The sequence below is a fragment of the Oenanthe melanoleuca genome, chromosome Z, assembly GCF_029582105.1.
Source record: "Oenanthe melanoleuca isolate GR-GAL-2019-014 chromosome Z, OMel1.0, whole genome shotgun sequence".
In the NCBI taxonomy this organism is placed as follows: Eukaryota; Metazoa; Chordata; class Aves; order Passeriformes; family Muscicapidae; genus Oenanthe; species Oenanthe melanoleuca.
Genome location: NC_079362.1, coordinates 287232 through 302749, shown reverse-complemented (window position 1 = coordinate 302749; position 15518 = coordinate 287232). Strand labels below are relative to the sequence as shown.

Here is a 15518-nt window from a genome sequence, read left to right as displayed (position 1 = left end):
TGCTCGGGCTCCCCCCTCCACTGCTCTCATCTCCTCTGCCTTGCCCATCAACTCGTTTGCATCGAGCTATGGGGAGTTCCATCTTCTCGGCAGCAGGAGTATTCTTCAGGAGGGGTGTTTGACCCATGCTTTTTGATACGTTTTATGTATTTATACCACTTGTGGTTCTTAATTGGAGGGGTATAGCAACTGAGTTCAGGTACCCACCGTCTGCACAGGGCGGCTACTATCTTGGCCACAAATGGGGCAGGTTCATTAGAGTGATAACAATAGAACTGGGGGTTTATCCCCTTTGTAAAAATTTTCCACCACTCTTCAGACCCTCTTAAAAGTTCTCTGGCAGCCACTTTGGTAGCCAGGACCTGAGAGGTGAGTAGCCTTTGGTCCGAATAACAATTTTTACACACTCCCCTTGGAGGGTAACTGTTGCTGCAATGGGTCCACCACTCCTCCTTACAAACTAAACAAATAAAGCATACAAAAGGGTTACAATTTCCCCAGCAATTTTCAGCATTAAATCTTATTCTTACTGCTGCATTTAGCAGATCTTCCCCCCCCCCCCAGTTGGTGCTCGTGTTGCTTGGAGCTCTGCCAGGAAGGAATAGTATGTTGGATCCCACAGTCTATCTCCCATGTGGAAAAAAGTCTCATACCTGTGGTGGGGTGGGAATAATGTAATTTGTCTTTTAATTAGAGCTTACTCGCTTCTTAAGTGTCAGTTTCAGGCTCCCAGGTGTGCCCTTCACTTCCCACCCGGGGTCGTTGGTGAATTTAGACGGATCTACTGGTCCCTTGATTCGGCTTGCGTGAGTCCACCCTTTTTCCACAGTGCGTACTGCTGTGTCTGTTGTAAGCAACACCTGGTAAGGTCCTTCCCACTTGGGTGTTATCGGATTTTCCTTCCAACTTCGGATCAGTACCCAGTCCCCGGGCTGAACCTGATGTAATACAAGATCTAAGGGTGGTCTCTGAACCAACATTCCTTTTTCCCATAACTGTTTTTTGAATCTCATCAGAGCTATTAAATACTCGTTAATGTATCGTTCACTAACATTTGGGTTTGTCTGTGCCTTTTCTAAACTATAGGGCATGCCATATAACATCTCGAATGGGGAAATTCCCAAATCCGCCCGGGGTTGAGTCCGAATGTTCAGCAAGGCTAGGGGAATGCATTTAACCCATGATAATTTTGTTTCTAGTACCAATTTAGTAAGTTGTTTTTTTATTTCTCCATTCATCCTTTCTACCCGGCCTGAACTTTGAGGGTGCCAAGGAGTATGTTGTTCCCATTTTATTCCTAATGCTGCTGCCAGCTCCTGAGTTACCTTTGATGTAAAGTGCGGCCCCTTATCAGAGTCAATTGTTTCTGGTACACCATACCTGGGGACTATCTCTTCCAGCAGGGCTTTTACTACTGTTCGTGCGGTTTCCCTTGATGTCGGGAAGGCTTCCACATAATGAGTAAGATGATCTACTACCACTAAAAGATATTTAATCCTCCCCACCTTTGGCAATTCGGTAAAATCCACTTGAATATTTGCAAAGGGTTGTTTTGCTAGAGGCCTTCCCCCATAGGGTAATTTTCTGAGGTTGCTTCGATTTACCCGCAAACAGGTAGGACATCCCTTCGTGATATGTTTAGCTATATCGTGGAGCCCGATGCTCATGTACCTAGGGGCAAAGTGATCCACCAGCCCCTGGGCTCCCCAATGAGTTTTCTGATGTAACTTATACAATACCCTCTGAGCTATTGCCTTTGGTAGCACTTCCCGGCCGTCTGCTAATATCCACTTTCCTGCTTCCTCTGTAACACCCATTCTTCTAAGTCTCTCTTTCTCCTCATTCGTAAAAATTGTGTCAGTGTTTTCACCGTCCTTGACTCCATCTTTTCCCCTTTGCCCCCCTTTTTCTTTTAGGACCATTTCCTTTAGGGCTGCCCGTTTTGCCTCCTGATCTGCAGCGTTATTCCCCCTGCTTTTTAAATCTATTCCTCGTTGGTGTCCCTTTAAATGAACCACTGCTAACCTTGTCGGCCCTCTCAGGGCTTTTAATATCTCAACTATAAGTTTCTGGTGTATCAAATCCTTCCCCTGTGAGTTAATAAGGCCCCTTTCTTCCCATAGCTTTCCAAATGTATGGACTACCCCAAATCCATATCTAGAATCAGTATATATTGTCCCCTCCTTCCCCTCAAGAAGTTTCAAGGCCCTTAATATTGCATATAATTCACATGCCTGGGCAGACCATGATCTATCTAATGCACCCGACTCTACCACCTGTAAGTTCGGACCCTGCACTATTGCATACCCTGATTTTCTTTTCCCTTCTATTACCCTGGAGGATCCATCCACGAAAAGTCTTTCACCACTTTCTAATTCCTCTTCTTCTAAATCCGGTCTAATCTTCGTCTGCTCCTCTATTGTAGCTATACAGTCATGGGTCAAAAACTCATGCTCCGGTCCCCCGTATAAAAATGCGGCTGGGTTCTGTAGTGCAGTGGTTTCTAACGTCAAATTGGGTGCCTCTACCAGAATTCCTTCATACTTTAGAAGCCTAGCATCTGAAATCCATTTTTCTGCTTTTTGCTGTAATACGCTCCGGATGTTGTGAGGGGACATTACTTTGAGATTATCATTAAAAGTAATTTTTCTAGCTTCTTCCACCAATAGGGCACATCCGGCCACTATTTGTAAACAGGTTGGCCAGCCCCTACTCACAGGATCTAAAATTTTTGATAAATATGCAACAGGCTTCTTTTTCCCTGCCCAATCCTGAGTAAGTACCCCAAATGCAATACCCTCTTCTATGTTTACAAATAAAAAAAATGGTCTCCTCACATCCGGGAGGCTTAAGACCGGGGCATGGACCAAACTTTCCTTTAATTCCTGAAGTTTCTCTGTGTCTTCTTGACTCCATTTCATTAGCCCTTCCTGTGTTAATTTATGGTAAAGAAATCTAGCTTTACTGCTATAATTTTCAATCCACTGCCTGCAGTACCCGGTAAGTCCTAAAATTTGACGAACTTGTCTCTTGTTTTTTGGAATAGATAGTGACATAATTGCTTGGATCCTTTCAGGGTCTATTCTTTTCTCTCCCTTCTTTAAATAGTGCCCCAAATATTTTACCTCCTCCTCTACAAACTGAAGTTTAGTCTTAGAAACTTTTAACCCCTTAAGTCCCAGAAAATTCAACAGCCTTATACTTTCTTTCCTTACATCCTCCTCATGTTCCCCTGCCAGAAGCAGATCATCTACATATTGTATCAGGGTTACTCCCGGTCCTGTTTGGTAATCTTGCAAAATTTGTTCCAATGCCTGTCCAAACAAATTTGGAGATTCTGTGAACCCCTGGGGTAACACTGTCCACCTCAGCTGTTGCCTCCTCCCTGTATCGGGGTCCTCCCATTCAAATGCAAAGTAATCCCGGCTTGCCTCATCGAGAGGGTAAGCCCAAAAGGCATCCTTTAAATCTATGACACTATACCATAAGTTATTAGGCCCCAATTTACTTAAAAGTGTCTATGGATTTGCCACCACGGGGAACCGAGCCACTGTGTGTTTATTAATTTCCCTTAAGTCGTGCACTAACCGGTAAGTGCCATCTGATTTGCGCACAAGGAGTATCGGTGTGTTGAAGGGTGACATGCATGGTTCTAGCAGCCCCTTGCTCAACAATCTATCTACCTCAGGTTTTAATCCTCGTCGACCCTCAGGGGATATGGGATATTGCTTTATTTTTACCGGGATGTCCGGATTTCTAATAATCACCGAAAATGGGGCTATTTTTAGCTGCCCCACGTTTCCTGGATTATACCATACTTCAGGGTTTATCTTTTCTTCGTCCTCCACTCTGAGAGGACAGAGTTTAATTTGCAGTTCCTTCTCTACTACTTCTATCCTAATTCCTAGTTCTATAATCATGTCTCTCCCCAATAAATTATATTCAGATTCTGATACTAACAAAAAGTCTCCCAACCCGATTCTTGATTCTGATTCAACTGTCACCCTTTTAATAACCCCCACCTCAAAGGGTTCTCCCTTTGCTCCTACTACCGTGGCAGTCTCTTTAGATAGACTACATCCTTTTGGCAAGAACTGAATAGTTGATCTTTCATCTCCTGTGTCAACCAGAAAAACTATTTCCTGGCCATGGGGACCCACCTTCAGTTTTATCAAGGGCTCCTTATGATGTTTCCGTGTCCCCAAGAGATAGAACCCCTGACCCCTCTAATCTGTCTTGAACTCCTTTTCATCCCGAATCCTGACCCTACACTCTTTCTTGAAATGTCCTTTTTTCCCACAATAAAAACACACCTTAATGTCCTGTCTCTCCCTTGAATCCCTAGACTCCTTAAGCTCTCTTACTGGCCGCCTCTGTGTCTGTTCCCTACTTTCTCGTACCGCAGCAACCGTCATTCTAACTTGCCGTTTCTGACTTTCCTCTTCCCTTCAGACATACACCTTTTGGGCCTCTCTTAATAGCTCATCTAAGCCTCTATCCTGCCAATCTTCCAGCTTTTGTATCTTCTTCCTTATATCTTCCCAAGATTTAGACACAAAATGTACCTTCAACACTGCCTGTCCCATTTGACCATCTGGATCCATTCCTGAATAAAGCTGGAAATTCTTTCTCAACCTCTCTAACCACTCTGTGGGGGTTTCATCCTTCTTTTGTCTCTCATTAAATGCTTTATTAATGTTCTGGCCTCTCGGGACTGATTCCCTAATTCCCTGAACTATGATTGTCCTCAAGTCCTGCATGTGTGTTCGATGTGCAGGATTCTGATGATCCCACTGAGGATTTTGAAGGGGCCATTTGGTGTTAGCTGCAGGACCCTGAGCGTGTTGGGCGTCCCAGATACACATGCCCTCCCTCCTAATCATATTTTTCTCTTCGGCCGTAAACAGGATGTTCAAAATGGCCTGTAATTCATCCCAGGTATACATATTAGGACCCAGAAATTGGTCCACTCTTTCAGCAACTCCCAGCGGGTCTTCTAATAAGTGTCCCATTTCCTTCTTAAATTCCCTAACATCCCCTGAACTGAGGGGCACAGATATAAATCCTATTCCTGCCTGAGGACCCCCCATAGGCATTTCTCTTAATGGAAATAATTTTTCTTGTTTTTTCCTAGATCTCCCTCTAGTGACTGGTCCTGAGTAGCTCGAATGATCTGAATCCGAATCCTCCTCTGGGGGAGGTACACTGGGGGCAGGGGCCTGCGGTGGGGGCACATGTGGAGGGGGTACCATTAGGATTTCTTCTTTCCTACCTCCCTTTTTCTTATTTTTGTTATTCCCTTTTTCAGTCAATTTAAAGATAAAAACCTCAGGACGGGCTATCCAGATTTTTGCATACTCACTTTCCTCCAAATAAAAAGGTTTTTTTGTATTTACCCAAATATTTAATCTCTGTTTTATCCAATCCTCTGTTGACCCAAATATTGGCCAGAACACGTTTCTTGAAATCTCCTTCCCACCCCAGACTTCTACACAGTAATATATCATTTTTGCCTTATCCTTCCCTTCCGTTCCAGGGAAATGGTCCCAGTTTTCTAGTAAAAATCCTAAGGGACTATCTCTAGGTATGGGTGGGAGTTTAACACTTGCAGGAGGTTTACTCTTCCCCTGCCCCATTTCCTCCGGAGTACCTTCACTCACACCAAAAATCACTTTCGCTTCCCCTGTTTCGTGGCCCACGCCCTCGCGGGTCAATGGGAACCGCACTACTAAGGGTCCGCACTCGCTTGGAGAATCTGGCTGCCAGTTCCCCTCTCACACACACACCACACGTTGTACTCCGGGATCCCGACCCCGCCCGAACGGATCCCTTATACTTACGCGTCCTGCGTCTTCGTCCGGACTTTGTGCACAAAATTTAAGGGGTCAACCGGGCCCTCCTACCTTTGCTTTTGCTTTCTTAATTTTAGGTTCGTCGGTCGAGGCTGGGATAGGACTCCCGTCCCCGGGGCCACCAAAATGGTGGGGCGCACCTCCCCGGAGGCAGAGAGCCCCTCCAAAATCTCGATCCGAGTCACGTGCCAAATTTGTTATAAATGAGCGCAATGGGCCATAAAAGATCAAATAACAATTTAAAGATTTATTGGTTACAGAAAGCAAAAGCAAATTCAGCGCTGGGCAGCAGAGTCTTGCTCCATTAACTACTGCTGCACCCCACCCCCTTAGTTTGTTTCTTTTATGCTGTTCAGTTTTCGGGTTATGTGCTCCTCCTCCAGTAGCTCTGCGCATGCTCCTCCAGTTGCTAGGGGGTCTTTTTCTGCCTTCTGGTGGTCGGGGGATGAGGGCGAGTAGTCTTTCTCAGCCACTGACTCCTTTCTTGGCACTTAAAACAATATGTGATTATGCAAGCAAAGCAAAACACATTCTGGCTTTTTACTTTAAGGCCTGTCAAGCAGAGCAAAACTATTAACAAGTTCTAGCGATATCTTTTTCAAGGTCTGTCTGTCAGAGGATCAAAGCAGAACAACCCACACTCTGGCCTCACAAATCTTGGTGATATTCCTCCAAGGTCTAAAGTCTGTCAGGCGAACAAAAGCCTCTTATTTATTACAGCATCCGTGAGGATGAGAGGCGTAGGTCTGCCTGTGATGACTAGAAGTGAACAATTTTTCTGCTCTGTGTCGTCTTTCGGGAGCAGGAGCAGTGTGTGCAGTTGTTTGGGTTGCCTGCCCAGAGCTGATCTCAAATGAAGGTCTTATAAATGAGCAGGTCTCCTGGCCCGTTTATTTCACTGGTGTTCTTGTCTTTGGTGCTGACCCTGCCAGCTGGCAAAACAGCAACCCATTTCCTTCAGAGTTGGTGGAGGGACAAAGTGGTGGCCAGGGCTGAGGCACCACACAGAAGATGGTGGCCGGAGCTGAGGCACCACACACAAGATGGTGACCGGGGCTGAGGCACCACACACATGATGGTGGCCGGGGCTGAGGCACCACACACAAGGTGGTGGCTGGGGCTGAAGCACCACACACATGATGGTGGCTGGGGCTGAGGCCCCACACACAAAATGGTGGCCGGGGCTGAGGCACCACACACAAGATGGTGGCCGGGGCTGAGGCTGTCCCTCCCAGTGAGCTCTGCAGCCCCTGCTGGACCAGCCCCAGCCCCGGAGCAGCGCAGGGCGGGCAGAATCCCCATTTCAGCCCTCTGCTTAAATGGACATGAACAGACAGCCAGGAACAGACACAGTGTGGACCCTTTGGTGTGTGTGCACAAACATCCACCAGCCAGTTTGTAAGGTCAGCAGGCAGAATTTTGATGTCAAACCAATTCAAATAGGTGAAAATGGGAAGAAACTCCAGGATTTAAATGTTTTTAAAATAAAACCTTCCCCCCCTCCCCCACCAAAGTGGGCCAAGAGCATTTTCTGTGCAGATGGGCTTCATTCAGTGCTCCGTGCACAGGGCTCCGGCTGGGCAGGGCACGGCGCCCACTGCGCTGCGGCTCTTTGTGCTGCCGTAGCTGGGCACACCTGGAGACAGGTTATGAGCACTTATGGGAAAACTGAGGGGTTTGTGGGGGCCGCATTGCTCTGCACACACCCAGGCCACCTGTGGCGCAGAGCTTTGGGCCCCAAAAAGGTAAACCAGAGGGAACGGCTGGAAAAGATTTGATTTTCAGCTTTCAATAGAAGTGACTACAATCAAAGTTACCCAACAGGGCCCAATCCCCAGTGCTAGCTCAGGGTTATAAAGGAGGTATTACTTTATTTCAATGCTGGGGGCTTGGGGAATCACTTTTCTAAACATGTACTCGCTCAGAAATCTCACCTACTAGTGTGTAACCATGGAACTAAGACACACTCATTACTTTACGGAAACTCACGTGCTTAGCATTCCCCCGAATTACTTGACATATTTCAATGACTTCTCAGAAGTTATTGACAGGACAGTGGGGGTCTCTTAGGGGTCTCTGGTGGTCATTTGAGGAACATCCCATTCCTCAAATTCTCCTCAGATGGTCAAGAGCCTCGTCAAACCACCTTCTTCCCCCTGAATGCATTCCAGCTACCTTCTCAGGAGGACCACGCTTTTTCTTCTCAAAGCTAACATTGGCACTTGCACACATTCATCACTGCACTGAAGGAAGAGAGAGTGCTTAACGCTGTCTGTTAAAGCTAAAGGAATTCACAATTCATTACAGTTAAACATTTTCTCAACCCCTTCCTTCTCTGGGAATTGCACACAGGCATTTTGTCAATGCACCTTGAATATGCTTTTGCAGACTGAAACCACTTTGCAGCTTTGCTTCAGAAATTAAAAATGAAAGCACAGATTGCCTACTGAAACCCTTCTGCTCCCTTCCAAATCAGTTCACTGCTCGAGCACAAGCCTCAGGCTCAGCTTCAATTCCCTCTGTGAGATATGAGGTAATATTTTGCTGCAGCCGAAAGGCTGTTAGAAAAAAAGAATGAAAGGTGTTGTTGGTTCTAGGTATTGTTATTTATAGTTTGGATTTGTTCTAGTTAATTTGTTGGGTGTTACTGTGCGCTGAGTGGAGCAGGGTTGAACACCAGACCAAGAAGAAAGTAGGATAAAAAAAATAGGCGGTCAGAAGAGAATGTAAGTTTCCTGGTATGCAGCCAATGGGAAAGGGGACAGGGATCGCCCTCAGCTGGGAAAGGAAATAAAAAGATGCATTTTGTTGGAGTGTGTGCATGTTCAGCTTTTGGGGGAGGGACACGCACACCCGACTCTGCTGAATCTGTACTAAGAAACAGTTCTCTTTTGTTTTGATGAGTTTGTCCCCATTTAATTGTATCCAAGAGTTGGTTCATTTCTAAAATCTCTCTCCCAGAAGCTCAGAGCTGCTCTGCACAGTGCTTGCAGTGCTGCAGAGAGCACAAAGCAGGCTGGCCTGGTGCCCCTGACTATTTCTGCACAACACTCTGCATTTCACACCTTTGCTCTGGCTCAGTGCACAAGTGCAGGATTGCAGGCGCTCCCTGCCAGAGCTGTGTGAGGCACTGTCTGCTGCAGATGTGAGCTGACAAGCTGTCAGTGCCTCCCGCTGGCCTCGGTTCCCTGGCACAAGTGCCGTGCCTGAAGGACGCTGCCCTGTGCTGGAGCCTGCGGAGCAGCCCGGCTCCCTCCCGCTGTGCCCCGAGTGCTGCACACACTGCTGGCCCTGCCCAGGAGTGCCAGGGCAGCCGGCACTAGAGCAGCAATGCTCAGCCAGGCCAGCAGCCCTGGGCTGCTGTTTGCCTTTCTCTGCTGCTGGGCAGCCTGCAGACGGCCAGGTGCCAGCAGTGTGTGCTGTGCCCAGTGTTAAGGACGGGTCAGGAGACCAGCTCCTTTTTAACGCCTTTATTAAGGTCAGCTCTGAGCAGGGAGCCCGAGGGGTCATGCACACAGTCACTGCTCCTGTGGACAACGCAGTGGAGGAGGAGCTCAGCTTTGCACATGACAGAGCTGGGGCTTCCCTCTTCACGAGAGTCCCTAGGAAGGCACTTGCTGTCTCTTGCTCTGGGGGTATCACGCCGATCGCGTGCTGTCAGGTCACGGCGACGAGGCGCAGAGCTCTGGTTGGTGATCTGATATTCTTCACTGTTTTCCCTGGTTTAGGAGTATCAGTTTTAGTCTTTGGTTTCATACTGGCTAGTTGTTCTAGGGCTTCTTTTCTCTGGATGGTATTAGATGTCTTCTAGTTTACATATAACCTTGGGCATTATTTTTTTCTCAGTTACTAACGTCCCCTTTGGGAAGCAATGGAAGCGATACCTGACGGAAAAAGGGATACAGGCACAAGGTAGGTGGCAATCAACACTTAAAATCTTAACTTGTTGGGGATAAATAGTTAAGAATATTAACAATTAATGAAGAAGTGATCTAAGAACATTAACAAGAGGTAATTAAACACTCAGTAATTAATTGATACTATTAAAAACAATGACTGACTGGGTAGACAAAATCATCCTTTATTTCTGAGAGATATTTCCAATATTTGGACAATTTTTCATTCTCCAGAAGGGGTTTATTCCTTTTTCAGCGCATTCATGTAGCCAGTACCCCTCGTGGTCAATGCACCCTTTTACTTTCCTTCCAATGGACCAGTATTGATTTGGCTCTTGGGGAATCCACTTGGTGCCTAAATCCTTTGTTATCAGATATCTTTTACAGGCCATTTTTCCTACTAGGGTCTTATACCTCTTCCCTCTCCTCATAATACATTCTTCACCAATGACCTTTGACTTCAAGTCCCATTGCTCTTTTGTTCTTTACCCTGGGATTTGAGGTTTTTGTTCTACTTGTTTCCATCTTAAAATCTCTAGTGGTCCTAGACTAATCCCTTCCCAAGGCCAAATTTCTGTCATTTGAGTATTTCCGCAAACCCAACAGTTGGTTAAATTTAACTCTTTACTGATTCTTCAACTAAATCTATGAATAGATTTTTCCCCAGGGGTATTTCTAAGTCATCTTTTTCTTTGGTTACTACTGTTAATTGCTTTTCTTTTACTAGGTCAGTTAATCCTTCTTGGTTGGATTCATGTTTGAAGCAGAACCAGGCCTCTCCTACAGGGCATTCCCCAAGCAAGTGCTGTCTAAATTAGGCTGATTTTTTGCAGTCCAATAAACTTTCCCGTCCTCTTGACAGGTGGCTAACTGGGAGTGATTAAAACAGCTTGAGTTTAAGTTGGTATGGACCCTTATTAGAAACCTGAGATTTTCCCCATCATAGAGAGGGTGATAACACTTAGTACATGCAGTTTCTCTATGGTGCTACTTATGAGCAGGGCTAACATTAGCCCTCCCAGGAGTCCAGTACAAGCCATTTTCAGTGTGGTGGACTTCACTCACTTACCTGGTATTACCTCTTGGGACTGGGGAATTCTCCGGGGAGGGTAACAGAGTCTTTCCTTTACCCCACTTCTTCATTAATTTAGTGGCTCTTAGGAAATGTTCTGTAGGAGATTTAGTCTAAGTTGAAATTTAGGTTTTTAGAAGAGGTGTCTTAATTCTTAAGAACAGTACGACTTCTGTTAGCAGTAAGGACTTTGACTAACTTGAAAACTCCAGAAATATCTATCAAACTTGAACAACAATATCTATCAACAAGAACTTATAACAATAATTACAAATCTTAACAATAATAACTAGAACTCTTTACTAGTATATCAATCTTTAACGTATTTAATAACTAGTTTGTCGGTTTGTAGTGATCTTTAGCCACCTTTGGCTTTAAAATCTACTTTGAGGTCTCCTGAACCTGGAATTGCAACTCACTCAGGAGGATATGTAGGTGACATTGCTGAGTCCAGTTCGCTGTCAGGGGGTAGCACTGGTCCTTTGACTCGGGTGATGTGGGTCCAGCCTCTTTCTTGTGTTTGCACTGTGGTGTGTGTGCTGAGTAACACCTGGAAGGGACCTTCAAATTTGGGGGTTAATGGGGTGTTATTCCATGATTTGACTATTATCCAATCCTCAGGGCTCATATGGTGTACGTCAGTGTGGAGGATACAACGGTCCCTGAAAATGGCCCTTGGGATCTTGTGCTCTGAGACAATGAAACCTTTCATAAGTGATGCCCTGCCAAATCCCCTGTTATCATTTAGGATTTCTATTGGTCTTTAACTTTACTAGATGATTGGTCTTTTCTCACCTAGAATCTTAAAGTAATTGGATAGTTTCTCAACTTGCAATTTTACTGGTTAGAAATTCAATCCCCCTGAAATCTATAAAGACCCCTTGCTGTGCTATGTAAGTGGATTTTGCTGGTAGAACCCTTTGAAGAGATAAAGATACCCTAGTCTCAGCAGCTACAGTTGGCACCTGAACTCTGCGTGAAGCTCTGACCACTGCAGGTGTGAGCGGCATTCGCTGAACAGTTCCGCCCTCGGAGACGCCGACACCTTGGCTGGCAGATCTCTGTTCTGTAAAGATCTGCCCCAACCAAGGACAGTGCAACAGCCTCAGGATCCGGCCCTGAGACTGGACCAAGCTAGCAGCAGCCAGCAGCCCTGACCCATTGGCTGAGATCTGGTGAGCATCTCGAGCCTCTCTCTAAGCGCACTTTTCATGTTAGGGTCACCAGTGGGTTTTTGGTTTTTTTCGGGTTTTTTTCCTCGTTTTTCTGCTGGCCTGCCATAGGTTCCATGGGGAATCTGCTTTAGAATCTGCTCGTCAGACCCTTCCTTAACTCCATGGAAACAGACTTCTATTCCCAAACCTTAACTCTCCTATCTTCTAACAATTTCAAGTTTTCTACAGGAAATCTTTTGAAAACTAACCTTAAAAAATTCATAAAATGGCTTTTTACCCAATTTCCTGATATTAACCCCCAGTCTATCACTCTAACAGCCTTTTGGAACCAAGCTGGAACTCACATTTACTCTTTACAAACCCAGGGCAATTTCAAAGTTACCTCTTTCATTCCTTTATTTCAAGAAATAGTCCGAGCACGTAGAAAACAAGTTTCTTCCTCCCCTAAACCACCTACACCCCCAGCGCGCACGGCACCCCCAGCACAGAGCCACCCACAGCCCTCAGGCTCTGTGCCTGCCTCTTCCTGCCCACATCAGCAACACCAGCACGTCCAGCAACAGCTATGAATACAAACTCTCTGGCAATAGTAAAAAAAAGTCATTGCTAGAAAAGTTTTAGGAACTGTCAAATAGTTCGATATGAAAAATAGATATGGATTCATCACCTGGAATGATACCAAAGAAAATGTGCATGTCCATCAAACTGCAATAAAAAAAAAAATAACCCCAGAAAAAAAACGGCCCTGTCAATTGGCGGAACAAGGGCCTAAGGCCTACTGGAATCAACCTTTCTTAGACTTGCTGGAATTTCCTGAGGAATTATTTGTGCCCCTCATCTTTTTCAAGAGCTACAATATCCCATGTACATAGGAAAGAGGAACCTAAGCAAGTATCTTGAGTTTCCTGAAAAGAACAAACCTCTTGGACAGCAAGCAGCATTCGCACAGAACTGGCAGGGTAAAAATCTCAGCAAACTGCAGACACCTTGATGAATGGATTAGTGGCATTATGGGCCACGTTTGCCCATGATGGCTATGTTGCCTTTTTCCCAATCTGAAAATGAAAGTTGAGATGCTTTTAGTAAGGAGGTAATATAAAAGTGGATCTTTATTTGAAGGTTTTCATGAGCAGTTTCATAAAGATGTCCACGAAAGTCCACTCCTTCCAGGGATGACTACATATTTATAGGTTTTAGGAAACTAGCATAATTGATAGAAGGCACCAGGTAGGAGGACAAGTGGTTATGCAATTCTCCCCCAGGTCAAGTTCCTTCTCTGGAGTCCCCCCTTCAGCACTGGCTTTGTCCATGGAAAGGTATCTGGAAGAATTGCTCTCAACCTTGGTTCCCAGGAAGAACCAAGATAGCACTGGGGCCTTGTACCCCTCCCAGCTTGGAGCACTGGAATTTGTCTTTCTGCTTAGGGAGACGCCTTGGAAAAATACTGGGAAAACTGGTCACTAATACAATAGGCCACAGAGCTACAAATATATGCATGAAGAATAGAGAGAACGAAAGAATAGAGAGGGGAAAGCAAAAAAGGAAAAACCTAAATGGCATCAGCAAGATCCTGGGCATGAGCACATAGATTCAGATGGTCTTCTCAGCCAATCAGTTGAGCCTCTCTGTATCCTGATGCCTCTGGTTGCTGCAGCAAAACAGTTTATGGCAGGCAGAAGACACTGATACATCCAGTGCCAGCTATGAGTGGGAATCAGAACAAAAACTCTCTTAAACACAATTCCATTGGAAGATTCCCTTCCTTTTCACTGTGTGAATAAGCTCTACATTCACTTCTGAATTGTCAATTGTTTGTTAAGTATGAGAAGGTTTTTTTTTTATGATTTTTTAAATGTGGTTTTGAATTGGATAAGGGTCTCCTTCATTCACAAACTCCAGACCAAACTGCCTTTGGAATATGGCCTGGCCACGGTACTTGTAGATAAGAAAGCAAGGGCAATGGTATTTGCAGCCAAAATCCAATAAAGTGTGGGAAAGCCAAAACATCCTGTGGAGATAAAGGCCTCCAGCTCTTACTAGAAATCAACAGAGCTCCTGCCAAGTGATTATGTATTAGTAAGTGCAATCTGTTTGCCCGGATGAGAGTCTTGCTCAACTGAAAAAGCAGAAAGATCAGCAAAGGCAGCTTCCAAAAAGCAGAAAGATCAGCTTCCAAAGGCCCATCACATGGTTTTTATTTTGCTCATCTGTCTTAAGTTTGCAACTAAATGTGTGTCTGCAGCTGAGCTGATGAGAGCAGGGAAATAAAAAAAAAAAAAAAAAATAAAAAAAAAAGCGACTCATGGCAGGGCTGTGACATTCCACAAGAGGAATCACTGGTGTACATTTCATGGACCCCTCTCAACCCTTTTAAAGTATTGTAGTCCTAGTTTAAAATAGACATGTATGAAAAAACTTTAAGAGACAGAGACTAAAAGGGCTTGTGGATTTTTTTTAAGAATGAGGAGAACTACCCAAAAGGTGTTTGTTTATAACATTTTAAAATGTTGTCCTGGGTTGGTGTTTTGTCTGCTCCTCTCCCGCCCCCACACCTCGCTGTCTGCATGGAGCTGCCGCCAGTGCCCTTTCCCCCCTCCCGGAGGGGGGTGGTGCCCCGGGGCGGTGCTTGCTTGGCTTGCCCTGCTGCCCCGGCTGCTGCTGCTCTTGCTGCTACCCCCAGCCACTGCTTCTGCCCCATTGCTTTTGCGCTATTGCTTCTGCCCCGCTGCTGCTGCTGCCCCGGCTCTGCCCTGGCTGCTGCTGCCTTCCCCTCTCCCTTTCTCTCCTTCAGCTCCAAGATCTGTACCGGCTCCGGACGGGACCTGAGCATCAGAGACTGCCTCCGGAGCCTGCCCAAGAAGCTTCTCGCCCTTCCCAGCAGCGACCGTCCCTCACTTCGGTGAAAACATTTCTTTTGTCATCTGGGATTGTACTTCTCTGTTGCTGGGAAGTGTTTTTTCTTGTGTTTGTTAATAAACAAGTTTTTTCCACTTTTCCCCCTGAGTAAAATTCTCTCCGAGCCCAGTGGGGGGAGGAATTGTGAGGGGGGTTTATTCTGGGGGACTCCTTTGGAGGCTTTCCCGCAGTTTTGTCCTAAACTGGGACAAATAATTTGGTGGCCCGTACGGGGAACTGAAGAAAGTGGAAAAAACTGTGTAACTATATATAATGCTGTTTGGAATGGATTTCACTATGTGGTTCTGGATAGTGGGGTTTTTTGAGGTTTTAATGCCTCTTTGGTCTCTGGGGTTATTTTCCTGCCCGGAAATAGCTCCAGTACTGTCCCTTATTTGTAGTTTTTATACTAGAGGGATAATGACCAAAATATTGATTGGACTGGGCTTGGTTGCAATGGCTTGTAAGAGGTTTATGAAAATGCTGGAATCGGTTCCAGGGATATCTTCTGGATCCTGGTTATGGATATGCATCCAGTTTATTAGAGGAGAAGCAGGGGAGGAGGCTTTTCAGCCTTTGCTTCCCTTTGTCTCCTCTGAATTTTTTACATCGTTATTAGGATATGTAC

The 15518-nt window shown here is 45.5% G+C and overlaps 1 long non-coding RNA gene across 2 annotated transcripts in view; it reads right to left on the bottom strand.

The window, feature by feature from the left end:
* Positions 1-654: 654 nt before the first annotated feature.
* LOC130265563 (uncharacterized) overlaps positions 655-15518 on the bottom strand; it is a 35523-nt gene continuing 20659 nt past the window's right edge. The window contains exons 1-3 of one of the 2 annotated variants that reach the window (XR_008842621.1): positions 5975-6138; positions 5841-5899; positions 655-938 (exon numbers count right to left, since the gene is read on the bottom strand). This is a non-coding gene — a long non-coding RNA (uncharacterized LOC130265563). Of the gene's footprint in view, positions 939-5840; positions 5900-5974; positions 6139-15518 lie in introns of those variants that run through there. The other variant, XR_008842620.1, reaches the window with a different exon arrangement.